General features: G+C 58.8%; 1 protein-coding gene and 1 long non-coding RNA gene across 9 annotated transcripts in view; one reads left to right on the forward strand and one right to left on the reverse strand.

Moving 5' to 3' along the window:
- CBFA2T3 (CBFA2/RUNX1 partner transcriptional co-repressor 3) overlaps positions 1–14,683 on the reverse strand; it is a 101,538-nt gene that overhangs the window by 32,785 nt on the left and 54,070 nt on the right. The window lies entirely within an intron of this gene.
- Positions 4,760–6,732, forward strand: LOC135968812 (uncharacterized). Its single transcript, XR_012428734.1, has 3 exons — positions 4,760–4,890; positions 5,310–5,410; positions 6,614–6,732. It is a non-coding gene; the product is annotated as an uncharacterized lncRNA (long non-coding RNA).

Consider the following 14,683-nt stretch of genomic DNA (forward strand, 5'->3'; position numbering starts at 1 on the left):
GGCCTGGCCGCCCAGCACAAGGGGGTCTCCGGGGCACCTGCTGTCCCCACCCTGGCTGTCCTCCCGGGGCCTACACAAGTGTCCTAATCCCTCCCTGGCTCAGAACAGCACTGAGGTCCTCTTGCTGGGGCTGGTGGGGTCAATCTGGGTCCCAGCCCTTCCCTATGGCACTGGCTCAGAGGCAGGTGGGCAGTGGGTGCGGAGTCTGATGAGGAGGGCTCTGATGCCCAGAGGGGAAGGATCTCACACAGAGCACCAACCCTGTCCTCACGGATTCTTCCGCGGCCCTGAGGGACAGCCTGCGCTTCTCCATCTTACGAGTGGGGAAACAGAGGCAAAGAGAGGCTGAGGAGGGGCAGAGCCAGGTGTGGATCCGGGTGACCTGGCCCAGCTGCCCCTTCCCCACTGGCCACAGAGGGCACCTGCAGCCTGGGAACCCCGAGGGGAGGCACCTGCCCTCCTGGCCTCCCTCTGTGGCTTGGGCCTCTGCCAAGTGTCCTTCACACTCTCCCTGCCCATGGCTGATGGTGGCATCTTCTAGTTGTCTGTCCCCCCCACCCCAGAGCAGGGGCTTTGCCTCCCTCGATGGCTCAGGCACTGGCTCTGGGTGCAATGCGCCCCTCTCTGGGCACACCTGAGTCTGCCCTGAGGTTGGGTTTCCCTCTGTGTGGTTTCCCCAAAGGGTCTGGGCATGCAGGAGCCGGTCAAAGATGTCTAAAGGAAGAAGACAGGGAGAGGGTGCCGGCTCCTCCCCCAGCCCTGGCTGCAGCCTCATCTGCCTCCCAAGCTCCCACTCATCGAGAAAATTCCCAGACCTGCTGGACGTGGTGACTCACACCTGTCATCCCAGCACTCGGGGAGGCCGAGGTGGGCGGACCACTTGAGGTCAGGAGTTTGGGGTCAGCCTGGCCAACGTAGCGAAACTTCATCTACTAAAAATACAAAACTTAGCCGAGCATGGCGGTGCGTGCCTATAATCCCAGCTACTTAGAGGAGACTGAGGCCCGAGAATTGCTTTAGCCTGGGAGGCAGAGGTTGCCATGAGCTGAATTTGTGCCACTGCACTCTAGCCTGGACAACAGAGTGAGACTCTGTTTCAAAAAAAGAAAAAAAGAAAATTCCCAGACCCTGGAGGCCGCTCCCCAGGGCCCATGCGAGAGGCCGTGTCTTTCCCAGACGGCGCATCCAGTTCCCAGCGAAACGTCTCTAACGGGCCGGGAGAGCAAGCCGCTTTCCAGGCTGGGCGGAGCGGGTGGGAAGCAGCCTGGAATGTGCCGCGGCCAGCCACTCATCCATCACTTCCCCTGTCTGCCTGGGGCACGCAGCCCGCCCTGCCCAGCTGGGAAACGGCCACAGCCCAGGCATCCCAGTCCGGGGGTTCCAGAACCTTCCATGGGAGGAGGACCCGTGGCCACCAGTGCAAGAACTCATCTTCCCAGCCTTCCCCACCTTGCACCTTCGTCAGCTCTGGAGTAACAGGCCCTGCTTCTGCTGTAATGTCCTTTGACCCTCATAAAAGCCTTGGGGCGTAGGACGCTGGGCAGGTAAGGCAGGTGACCTGCCTTGAGGGCTTTGCACAGGTGACACAGCCACGGCGATGACGTCCCACTGCGTGCCAGGCTTGACCTGAGCATTTTGTGCAAATCACCTCATTTCGTGCCCCCAAAGGTCTAGAGGCTGTCAGGTGGGGAAACTGAGGCATGGGCCCAGGGTGCCTGGTTCTAGAGCCCATCCTCTCCGTGAGTTTGGGACATGCTCCCGGGGAGTGGGGGGCACCGGTTCTGCCCTTGCTGGAGCTGACCACAGGCAGGCAGGGGAGGAGGAGGGCATGGCCTGCAACCAACCCGGGAGCTCCAGGCCTCTCCTCCTGTTAGCCCAGCTGACCCCTCATCCCAGGATGCCCCAAAGTCCAGCCTCAGAGGCCCAGCAAGGCCTCTCACAAAGCCTTTCCTGGTGCTGTGGTGCAGGGAGGGATTGGAGGCGCTCAGGACAGGTCCAGGATGGGCCCTGTTCCCAGAACAGTGCTGTGCCTCAGTTGGCCCCTCCAAAAAAGTGTAGAATTAAGGGGCTGAGCTCATGCTCCGGGCACTGCAACCTGGGTGGGCAGCCCTGTCCACATCTGCGCAATGGGGGTGGGGGGTGACGTGAATATGCACGCGCGACAGTCACTGCCAAATCCCGGGCGACCCCAGCGGCGGCTGGGACGGAGGACACCACGGTAACCCGGGTGACCCCAACGGTGGCTGGGACGGCGGACGCCACGGCATCCCGGGTGACCCCAACGGCGGCTGGGACGGCGGACGCCACGGCATCCCGGGTGACCCCAACGGTGGCTGGGACGGAGGACGCCACGGCATCCCGGGTGACCCCAACGGTGGCTGGGACGGCGGATGCCACGGCATCCCGGGCGACCCCGACGGCGGCCACTGCTTTAAACAGCTGCTTATTTTCCTTCAGAATCACATGGGTCCCACAGCTTCCTCTGGGAAAAGCACAGATGTGCAAAGAGGAGACCCTGAGAGTCATCCGTCCACGGCCGCCCTCCGACCTCCTCACGGTCCTGGAGACGGACGACCCCGCACCCATGCTGTCCCTGAGAGGTGAGGTCATCTGAGGTCACTGGCCACGGCCATGCAGCTAGTGAGAGGCAGGGCCGGGAATGGAGCCCCAGCCTCTGAATTCCAGCCTCTACTTGGCCGGGCAGCCATCCAGTGCAGTGAGCCCAGGCCAAGGTAAACCCGTACACTTGGCTTTCTGGAGAGCCAGAGGGGCGAGCCACCCTCCGCCACACGTTTCCCAAGAGCAGTACACGGTGGCCCCCCGGCCCCTTGGCCAGTGCCAGAGTGGCCCGGCTGTTCCTCGCTTGGTGCCTGGCTGTCCCCTCCGGCCTCACCAGCTGTCCCCTCTGGCCTCACCACCCGCACTACCCCCACGTCCACCTGTGCTGGGCCTGGGTCACTGGCTGCACCTGCCCCAGGGCCTTTGCATGGCGGTGTCTCTGCAGGGAATGCACTTCCCCCAGGTCCCCGCAAGTCTGCCTCTTATCCTCACGCCTTTGCCCCGGGCTGCCTGCTTCCCGGTGATGCTGCAGCCCACGCAGTCCTTGCCCTGGATCCCCTCCTGTCACCATCTTTCCCGGTGAGCCCACCTGCCCGTCCTGCTCCTTTTTTTCTCTTGTGGATGCTCCCGGTGAGCTCCAGGAGGGCAGAGCTTCCTCGGCATCGGTCACAGCCTACACCAGTGTCACACTGCAGGCACTCCGCAAACACTTGCTGCGTGGTGACCGAGAAAACCCGGAAAGGCACAGCCCACTGAGGACCGGACAGTCCCAGCCTCAGTGTCCTCCGGAGCCGCCGTTATCCAAAGGCCTGGGGACGGGCAATGCCCTCCCACCTCAGGAACAGCTGTGGGGTGAGCTGTGGATGGCGTGAGCAGTGCAGGGCGGCCCTTGCAGCGGGGTCTCTGTGTACCCCCTGAGGGGCATATGAAACGAGGAGAACCTGGTGCTGACTCTGGGAAGGGCCCTGAGAAGGTCTTTGACCAGCATCAGACCCGGGGCTCCCAGGCCAAGACAGAGGCAAAGTGAAGAGACGTGGGGCTCCTTGTGGGCAGGCCCCAGGACAGCGGGTGCCCCCATCCACCCCCACCCTGTATCCAGGTGACCGGGAGGCGGCTCCCTCCCCCGCCCCCCGTCCCCTGCCCCCGGCCTCTAGGGCTGTGCCGAGTGTGGGGATCTGGGGTGGGCAGAGGCGGTCCGAGAGCCTCAGGCGCTGCCCTGTGGCTGCCTCCACATCTGGCTTGTATCCGGCCTTCCTGCCTGGCAAATAAGCAGCCATATAAACACAGGGGAGCAGTGCCTTCTCTGCCATCGGTCTACGTGGACCCTCCCGCCCCCGCAGGGACAAGGGGCCAAGTCCCATTTCTCTCCCAGGCCTTTCCGGGTCCTCGTGGGCCTAACCCAGGGTGGACCCTCCCTCTGGCCCCACTAACTCACCCCTGCTGCCCTTCCCGCGGCGGACAGGAACAAGGGACCCTGACCCCAGGGCCTGTGGGTGATGATGACGGAGGTCACAGGGTTGCCATGGCAACAGAGTGGGCGGGGTGGCAGGAAATTCAGTTTGCCTCCCGTGCCGCTGTGTGAACCGACTGTGTGAACTCAGGGTCGGTGCCATCCCCAAACGTGTGTCTCTGGCTCCCCTCAGGTAAGACGGGCTGCGTCTTTGGGTGGGGTGATTTGAGACAGTGAACAAAAAGGCTTTTGTGGCCGGGCGCGGTGGCTCACGCCTGTAATCCCAGCACTTTGGGAGGCCGAGAGGGGCGGACCACGAGGTCAGGAGATCGAGACCATCCCGGCTAACACAGTGAAACCCCGTCTGTACTGAAAAATGCAAAAAACTAGCCGAGCGCGGTGGCGGGCGCCTGTAGTCCCAGCTATTTGGGAGGCTGAAGCAAGAGAATGGCGTAAACCCGGGAGGTGGAGCTTGCAGTGAGCCGAGATCCGGCCACTGCACTCCAGCCTGGGCAACAGAGCGAGACTCCGTCTCAAAAAAAAAAAAAAGGCTTTCGTAAACTCAAAAGCCCTCCGTGGCCCTGCCACGCGGACGTCATTTCTCGCGATCTGAAAGTTGGGGCAGGGAGGGAAAGGGAACTTCAGGTGCCTTTTCCCTGCAGGAACGGAGCTGGCTTTTCCCTCTCCTGATCTGGCCTCAGTTTTCTCATCTGTAAAATGGGAATAGGGATGGAATTCACCCCGCAGAATCACGGAGGGACGAAGTGCATGAGCTCATGAAAAGCGTCTAGAACAGAGTGCCTGCCACTCGTCCCAGCCACCCAGCTGTCATGCTTCAGGCCGTCTGTCCAGGCCACAATGGCTGCGTGGAGCTGGCCCAGGTGGGGCTCGCCTTTGGCACTGTGCCCAGAGCTGGCCTGGGTGACAGTGAGCATCAGTGCTGGGGAAGGGGACCAACCAGAGAGGCTCTGGGGCACAGTGAAGACCCCCTCCCCCCTCCCAGCCGTGTGGGGGAAGCTTTGTTGCCCAGAGTTGGCTGGCAGCGCCCGGACTGCCTGCCGGCTGCCATCACCACCATGAACGGCCGGCCTGGGTGCAGAGGTCCCTTCTGTCACAGATGTGCTGCTAAACCGTATCAGACAAAAATCTCACTGAAACTCCCCTCCGGACCCCAGCCCAGGGCTCTCCGTTGAAAGGGAGGACACAGGCTGGCCTCTGTCTGCAGGCTGGGCCCACCCACCCCTTCTGCACCCTCTATGTGGCTCCAGGTGGACCTGGCCTTGCTTCTTCCTTTCCCAAGGAGAGAAGAAGCCTCCCTCATGGGTTTTTGAGGACCAAGGAGCCTCTCTGGATAGCCGCACGCTGCAAGTGAACCCAGGGTTCGCCAAAGAAATGCAGAAGGTGGGACAAAGTGTGCTGAGTGTCCTGGGGCCAGATGGGGACAGGTGGGCTGGGGGTCTCTCCGCCAGTCTTGGCCAGCCATGCCATCTGCGCTTCCGTCCCTCCCGCTGGCCTCAGGGCCTTGACTTTGGCTGGAATTCTTCCCCAATCTCTGCATAGCCGTCTCCTCATCATTCAGGTCCTGGCGCAAATGTCCTTCCTCAGAGAAGCCTTCCCTGACCGCCCCCACATCCCGCCCCCGCACTCTCTGCCACATCACCCATTTTTCTTCTCCAGCCACTCATCAGTGTCTGAAGCCTCCATCTGTGTTGGTCCTCATGTTTACGCCCGTCTCCCCCAGGGCAGGGCCCTGAACAGCACCTGGCACATGGCAGGGCCCCGTAAAGGTTTGCTGACTGGCCCATAAGGACAAAGCCCCCATGTGCCTCCCCTGGCAGCCCCGTCCTCTGCAGGTTCAACAGGGTGGCTCGCTGCTGCAGGACAGAGCCTGGGCTGGGCTTGAATCGAGGCCTGCCCCCTCCGCCGTGTGAGCCCAGCAGGCAGCTCCCCTCATCCATTAAGTGGGGGGAGCACCCCTCCCGGGGGGGTGTCTGAGGACTAAGGAGCTACTTGAGTCTGTTCTGCAGCAGGAGCTCAGGGAATGCTGGTCATGGCTATTCAGGGCCCTCTCCACAAGGCGGGTTTCCTGCTAACAGCCTTGATTTCCCACCCTGCCAAACCCCTGTCCTTTCGATGTGATTGCAGCTCTTCCTGTGGAGAGGCGGGGTCCACTTCCCTGCCCCCTGGATGTGGGCTGGCTGGGGGACTTGCTTTGGCTGGGGGCAGGATGTGGCACAAGGGATGTCAGATACCCTGAGCCTGGATGTCAGTGGCGGGCAGCCCCACTAGCCCTCTGTGGAGCCCCCATGTGAACATGCTCAGGATGAGACACACGCAGGACAAGGTTGGCCCAGCTACTTGGTGGAGCTGGACTGACCCATGGCTGATCACAGAACAGCCAACAGCAAACCCAGCCATGCCAAGAAGCACCACCCCACTGGGCTTGCCAAAACTGCCAACCTAAAGAACTGTGAGCCAAAGAATGGTGGTTGCTTTGAGGGTAGCTTGTTACACGGCGATAGCTGACTGATACACATAAGTACTTAGAATCTCAACATATCAGAGCTGCAAAGCACCTGAGAGACCAACACTGAAATTTCACAGATGGTGATGGGGACGCTGGGAAGCTGGAGAAGAGAAGTGACCCATCTCATCTCTAGCCAAACCAGGCCTCAGATGCCAATGCTGCGCTTGCCCTCCGCTACTCCGCACCTCATTCCTCCATGGTGGGGTCTCAACTGGGACCAGCCATTCCACCCTCAGGAATGCATTCTCAGGAAATATGCACAAACAGTGATCTACAGGGATGTTCATCACAGCATCGTTTATGAGAACGACAAATAGAATAAATATGATGACTCCTCAGAGACGCCCACCACCACGTCCGGCTAATTTTTTGTATTTTTAGTAGAGACGGGGTTTCACCCTGTTAGCCAGGATGGTCTCGATCTCCAGACCTCGTCATCCACCCACTGGGGCCTCCCAAAGTGCTGGGATTACAGGTGTGAGCCACCGCGCCCAGCCTCTTGATGTGTTTTTAAAGCGACGGGGGTGACTCTGGGCCTGACCTCTGGCTTAACCCCACAGCCCTTGGCCATCAAAGTTGCCATCAAAGGTGCCCCAACCCTCTGCCCTGCACCCTGCGGACAGCGCCCAGGGCTTGGGCTTCTACAGCACCCTGGGTGTCGAGCAAAGCCTGGAGAGGCTAGGGGAGAGCTGTGAGCTCAGAGGCTGGAGTGAAAAATCTTCCCTGCGCCCCAAAGGGCCGCAAATAGGACCCAGATGTCCGGGCCTGCTCACCCCGTGGCCGCACACAAAGGAAACACATTCCTCGCCCAGCTGCTGGAGCTAAGCTGCCAACAGCAACTCCCCGAGCGCCCTGGGGGAGGCGGCCCCGCCATCTGGGCCGCCCGCTGCCTGCCGGGATGGGGTGGGGGTGGGGGTGTGGCTGCCAGCCCGGGGAAGGGGCGGAGGGAGGAAGGGGCGGTGTCCTCACCCAGCACTGGCCCTGGCACCCTGGGAGTCCTGGGGGTGGCCGATCCCTTCTCTTGTCCCCGTGCCCGCAAGCCACCAAGGGAGGCAGCCGACCTGCAGACAAGCAAACTTCCGCATGAGGATCCGTGTGCTGGGGGTGCTGTCAGGAGGAGGCGTGGGTGTGGGGTGGGGAGAAGATGGGGCTGGGGGAACTGGTGGGTGGTGGCCTCCTGCCCTGGGTCTGCCTATCTGAGGAGTTCACCAGTCTGACCTCAACTCAGAGGACGGACAGCTCCTTCAGGAGCCCCGCAGGCAGCATGGAGGGGGGAGCGTGGAGGGGGCAGTGTGGAGGTGGGGGCACTGAGGGGGAAGCACAGAGAATGAACAGACACGTGGGCTGGACACAGGGTGGGTGGGGGCCCTGGTGGTCTGTGTGGCTGGTCAGCTGGGTCAGAACCTCGCCCTCCCTGGGCCACTCCCTGCCACCTTCGCCTCTCAGGAGTGTCACGGTGTTCTCTATCCATCAGGTGTGTGCATGTGTGCGTGCACGTGTGTACGTGGTGCATGCGAGTGTGTGTGCACGTGTGTACGTGGTGCGTGGGTGTGTGCGTGCACGTGTGTACGTGGTGCATGTGAGTGTGCGTGCACGTGTACGTGGTGCGTGGGTGTGTATTCATGCACGTGTGTACGTGGTGCATGGGTGTGTGCGTGCACGTGTGTACGTGATGCGTGGGTGTGTATTCATGCACGTGTGTACGTGGTGCATGTGAGTGTGCATGCATGTGTGTACGTGGTGCATGGGTGTGTATTCATGCATGTGTGTACGTGGTGCATGGGTATTCATGCACGTGCATGGGCGCACGTGTGCATGGGTGTGTATCCGTGTGTATGTGTGCATTCACGTGTATATGTGGGTATATGTGTGCATGTGTATTCATGCATGTGTGTACGTGGTGCATGGGTGTGTATTCATGTGTGTGCATGGGTGCATATCCGTGTATGTGTGTCCACTCACGTGTACATGTGGGTGTATGTGTGTATTCGTATCTGTGTATTCATGTGTGCATGGGTGTGTATCCATGTGTGCATGTGTGCACTCACATGTACATGTAGGTATATGTGTGCATGTGTATTAATGCTTGTGTGCATTCATGTATGTGCATGGGTGTGTCCATGACTATGTGTGTGCACTCACGTGTACGTGTGGGTGTATACATGTGTATTCATGCATGTGTGTATTCATGTGTGCATGGGTGTGTCCGTGTGTATGCGTGTGTATTCATGCATGTGCATGGGTGTGTGTCCGTGTATGTGTGCGCACTCGTGTACATGTGGGTGTATGTGCACGTGTGTATTCATGAGTGTGCATGGGTGTGTCCGTGTGTGTGTGTGCACTCATGTGTACATGTGGGTGTATGTGCACGTGTGTGTATTCATGCGTGTGCATGGGTGTGTCCGTGTGTGTGCACTCATCGTGTACGTGTGGGTGTATGTGTACATGTGTATTCCTGTGCGTATTCGTGGGGTGGGTGTTCGTGTGTGCATGTTGTCTAGTAAGGGCCGTGTGACCTCAGGGATGGCTTCAGAACGTCCCTGCCTGAGAGGTGGCCTGATCTGCAGACAGCTTTTCTGGAGGGAACAAGGGTGGCCCTTGGGGAGAGGTGGGTGGGCTGGCAGGGAAGGTGGATGAAGGGGGGCTTCTCTGCCTTCCCTCCTTGCCTCCCAGCCCTTTGTTTTATGCCACATCCTCGTTTTATTTTTAAAAATGCCTCTTGGCCCCTGGTACAGGCCCCTCCTTGCTGCAGCTCCTGGGGGTGAAGACCTGACTGCTAGGTGGAGGGGCCGGCAGAGGGGAGGGCAGGGTCGCCAACGTCATATGGGTTACTAGATAGGCGCGGCAACACAGACTCTTTTAGGAAAGGAGAACTGCTTGGGAGGCTGAGGCAGGAGATTCGCTTGAACCAGGGGTTGCAGTAAGCCAAGATCGCGCCACAGCACTCCAGCCCAGGTGACAGAGCAAGACTCCATCCCCCCCGGCAAAAAAAAAGAAAGAAAAAAGAAAAAGGAAGAGAACTGGAGAACTGGTGGAATCTGAGATCATCAGCTGTCGGCTGACCCCAGGCCTGGGCTGCAGGTGTGAGTTACCTGGCCCTGCCCTCTGCACAGCCACGTGCCTGGACTTAGGTGTGGAGCAGAAAGTCCCACAGACAGCCCCAGACACAGGCAAGTGCCAGAGAACCTTCCAGGAAGAGGCGATGCTGCACCTGGTTCTGAAGGCTGAGGAACTGGCACCGTGGGAGAAAGGCAGAGGGGAGGGCACAGAGGCTGGGATGCCGGGGACACGGGGGAAGAAAGGCGGAGGGGAGGGCCTGCCCCAGGGAGGGCACAGAGACTGGGGTGCCGGGGACAACAGGGGAGAAGGGTAGAGGGGAGGGCCTGCCCCAGGGAGGGCACAGAGGCTGGGATGCCGGGGACAGGCAGGTCGCACAGCCCTGGGAACAAGACACTCCCACGTGCAGGGCCTGCAGGGAAGGCTCAGCTGTCTGTGGAAGGTCTGGAAACCCCTGGAAACCTGAGGCCCTCTGTTAGGATTTTCCGCCAATGGGGCGCCAGGGGAGGCTAAACCGCTTCCCAAAGTATCGTCGCTGTTTAAAAAAATGTACAAATTGACTGCAAATCACCTTGAACTCTGCAGAGGGCGGCTGCCAAGTTTAAAGTCACGCCTCTGCCCGTGTGGACGCTGAGGAACAATCAGGGTCTGGTGGCTCATGGTGCCCCTGCGTCAAGTCAAGAATGTTTTCCCTGAACTGCCAGAACGTTCTCCCCGCAGCCTCATGAGTGTGACATGTGATGTCCGCACGTATGACACACATGCAGATGAGACTGTAGGTGCACACGAGAGTGTGGGTGCACACAAGTGTGCGTGCAGACAGGAGTGTGGGGCCGCAATCCCCTTGGTCCCTCCCGTGTGCATAGAGGGACCCCAGGAGATGGCGCACATGAAACCCACAAGCCCTAGCAGCCCAAACAGGACTTTAGAGGTGGCCTCCCTGGAGTGGACGGCCTGGGCTGGCTTCGCCCTGGCGCTTCCCCCCACTTCCTGTGAGCTGGCGTGGCCAGGCTGTGCAGGAAGTGACCCACGTGGAGAGACAGCGTGGCCTCCCTGGTGCTGACTGCAGAGAGCCCCTGGGACCCCAGGACCCTGGGCTGGGGATGCCTGTGGCTTTTCTCTCTCACCCCCACCCAAATGCAAACGCGCACACAAACGCCCCTTTTGCTTCTCAGTTTTTTGACACTGAGGCACCGACCTGGTGCCTCAATGACCGCTGCAGGCCGGGGGTGAAGGGAGGTCCCGGAGAAGGCCCCACCATGGCCTGGGCCCCGTCCTCTTGCCCTGGCATCAGAAGGGGCCCTGGTCCCCCTGCCTTCGCAGTGTGGGCTGGGACTGCCCCTGGAACCAGCTGCATGACATCGAGGTCCCCGTCCACAGCCACGGGGAGGCCTTCACCACTCTCACCTCCTGGACAGGGTGGGGCTCCCGCCCCTCCAGAGGCCACACAGCTACTGGCATAAGCCTTGAGCTCCAAGCGCGTGGCCCGCCGACCGCCTGAAAATTTGTGGCTGTTGCTGGTTTTATGTTGTGAGCCCCACACAGGAGGCTGGGTGGCCTCCAGGAGGGAGGGCAGAGCAGAGCTATGCCCAGGCCAGAGCCCTCAGTCTAGAACATTCTGTCTTCTTGCCCTAAGAACTCTCAAAATGTCCCAGAAGTTCCATGGCAGGTCACCCACATGGCCCAGCCCGGCCTCCCACAGCAGGGGGTGCCGAGAACCTCGGGGCCACACGGCCTTCAGGGTCGGTGCAGAGACAGGTCGGAGCTGCAGGCTCGCCGGCTCATCAGCGTAAAGCAGCAGAGGTTCCTCTTCAAATACTTTCCTCCTCGTCTAATTAGGAATAAATAGTAACTTCTCTTAGAAGCATAATTTATTCAAAGACCTGTGCTGGCCGGGCGCGGTGGCTCAAGCCTGTAATCCCAGCACTTTGGGAGGCCGAGACGGGCGGATCACGAGGTCAGGAGATCGAGACCATCCTGGCGAACACGGTGAAACCCCGTCTCTACTAAAAAAATACAAAAAACTAGCCGGGCGAGGTGGCGGGCGCCTGTAGTCCCAGCTACACAGGAGGCTAAGGCAGGAGAACGGCGTAAACCCGGGAGGCGGAGCTTGCAGTGAGCTGAGATCCGGCCACTGCGCTCCAGCCCCGGCGACAGAGCGAGACTCCGTCTCAAAAAAAAAAAAAAAAAAAAAAAAGACCTGTGCTAACATTCTTAAATATCTGCTAGCAGTAATAAAAAAATCAACGTACTTGGCCGGGCGCGGTGGCTCAAGTGTGTAATCCCAGCACTTTGGGAGGCCGAGACGGGCGGATCACGAGGTCAGGAGATCGAGACCATCCTGGCTAACACGGTGAAACCCCGTCTCTACTAAAAAAATACAAAAAACTAGCCGGGCGAGGTGGCGGGCGCCTGTAGTCCCAGCTACTCGGGAGGCTGAGGCAGGAGAATGGCGTGAACCCGGGAGGCGGAGCTTGCATTGAGCTGAGATCCGGCCACTGCACTCCAGCCCGGGCGACAGAGCAAGACTCCGTCTCAAAAAAAAAAAAAAAAGAAATCAATATACTTTTTTTTTTTTTTTTTTTTTTTTTTTTTTTTTTTTGAGACGGAGTCTCGCTCTGTCACCAAGGCTGGAGTGCAGTGGCCGGATCTCAGCTCACTGCAAGCTCCGCCTCCCGGGTTTACGCCATTCTCCGGCCTCAGCCTCCCGAGTAGCTGGGACTACAGGCGCCCGCCACCTCGCCCGGCTAGTTTTTTGTACTTTTTAGTAGAGACGGAGTTTCACCGTGTTAGCCAGGATGGTCTCGATCTCCTGACCTCGTGATCCGCCCGCCTCGGCCTCCCAAAGTGCTGGGATTACAGGCGTGAGCCACCGCGCCCGGCCCAGAAATCAATATACTTTATGTTCTTAGCTCCCGCAACTTAGCCTAAATATTTGCCCTGGCGTGCTTATACTGGTCCAAGCAAACATTAGGTCATAACCTGTTCCTCTTCCTTATTTGAAGGTGTTTTTATCTTTCTCAGCATTCCGCAAGTTACTTCCTCCTTCCTTTATTCTCCTCTGCCTTTGCCTCTTTTAAAAACTTCTATAGCCAATTGGGACAAATACAGAATGTGAGGTGCTGTTCCAGCCAATGGAAACCGGACATAGCAGTAGAACAGGGTGGACGCGTCAGGTTATAAATGACCCTGGTCTCCTTTGTTCATTGCACTCTCGTGGCAAAACTGCTGATGAGTGGACCCTTTCTGCAGAAAGTCAAAATGGCCTTGCCGAGAGAATTAAGTTTATGTTCAAGTGTTATTTCTTTGCAGCACCAGGGAACAAGCATTCTATTTCTAAAGAAACATTTCTAACAGCAGCATTGCCTCAGGCGCTGTCCCCACAGGCGGTATTCACTCAGCCTTACAGGTAAGAAGCCCAGTGCCCACGGCCATGATCACAAGGGCAAAGCCCGCTCCTCGAATTCTCCAAACTGCATGCATGGTGCAGGGCGAGGCGCAGGTGTTCCCTCCCACCCAGAGCAGCCTCTCCGCGGAGTCCCCAGGCAGGAACCCAGTTACTTCTGAGCAGGTGCAGTCTGGTGCATGTTTACTCTAAAAACAAAGGCAAGGATGGTGCCTACAAGTTGAACTGCTGGAAAGTCAGCGTTGCTCCACTTAATCCGTGGAGGCCGTTTCAATGCAGGTCTGGAGGCCACGTCAGACCCTGCCTCACACTGCAATTCCTGGGCCTCGGTTCCCTCATCTGCACAAAGAGGCCAATGATAACTTCTCCCTGCAGAGTTACCTTGGGAAGCAGCATGAGAATGAGAATTAAATCGATTTACAAGCGCAGGTATACAGCAAGTGCTCAATTAGTGCCAGTCTGTAAACCAGCAGCTTCCTGACCGCTCAAGTATTCATGACTCTCCTTGGGGTGGGCGTTCCTGCCTCCCTCCTTCCCCAGATGGTGAAGGGGTCAGGCGGTGTGCACCTGAGGCCTGTCGTCCTCCCAAACCAGGGACATGTAAGTCGGCTGAACAATAAAGCTTCTGCAACAGTGGAATGTTCTAGGCCCATGCACTGACAGTCGCCGGAGCCCCACCTGGCTGCCCAGTACTCGAAAGGAAGCCCTGTGAGGGGAAAACTGAATTTTACATTTTATTTTACCTTTTTTTTTTTTTTTTTGAGATGGAATCTCGCTCCGTCGCCCAGGCTGAAATGCAGAGGTATGATCTTGGCTCGCTGCAGCCTCCACCTCTCAGATTCAAGCGATTCTCATGCCTCAGCCTCCCGAGCAGCTGGGGTTACAGGCGCCGCCACCACGCCCAGCCAATTTTCTTTTTAAGTAGAGACTGGATTTCACCAATTTGGCCAGGCTGGTCTCTAACTCCTGACCTCAAGTGATCCGCCCACCTCGGCTTCTCAAAGTGCTGGGATTACAGGCGTGAACCACTGCTCCTGGCCAGGAATATTTCATCTTAATTAATTTAAATTCCAATGGCCACAGGTGGTGTGTGGTGACGGAGTGGCAGGAGGCCCCACCACACAATGCCAAAGGCACCAAAAACGCAGGTGGATGAGGGCGGCCTCTGCCTTCCCTTGGGGGGCAGCCACACCTGCCTGCTCCCGGATTCTGCCAGGAGGACTGGGTCCCCAGCCCCTCCCTGCCCTGCCTGATTGCCAGCCCCAGCTGGGTGGTCTTCCTCCAGCCAGGCCCACCTGAGGCTGCCTCCCGCCCTCCTGGAGGGCCAAGCCCCTTGCCAGGGGGCTACATTAAACAGCAGGGCCAGACTCACTGGGGAGGTGTCTTGGAGAGCAGCCTCCAGGCTGTGGAGGCCGGTGTCTCCACAACCTGGAACAACACATCCTTTCTCTGAATTTAAGGAAAACAGGCTGCTCTGGAGGCAAACCTTTTAAACAGATGTTTCCTCTTGGCGGGACCTCCCTGCTCCGCCCCCACCCTGGGCCTTCCCCCAGGCAGGGCCTGCCCATCTCTCACAGGGCAGAGGCCTGGGGCAGGGGAGACCAAGAGATTTCAATTCTTTTTAGGAAGGGAGAGGAAAATATTTTTTTAAATGTGTTTTACAAGCCTGCTTTTGCCATTGTTG

The sequence above is a fragment of the Macaca fascicularis genome, chromosome 20, assembly GCF_037993035.2.
Source record: "Macaca fascicularis isolate 582-1 chromosome 20, T2T-MFA8v1.1".
Classification (NCBI taxonomy): domain Eukaryota; kingdom Metazoa; phylum Chordata; class Mammalia; order Primates; family Cercopithecidae; genus Macaca; species Macaca fascicularis.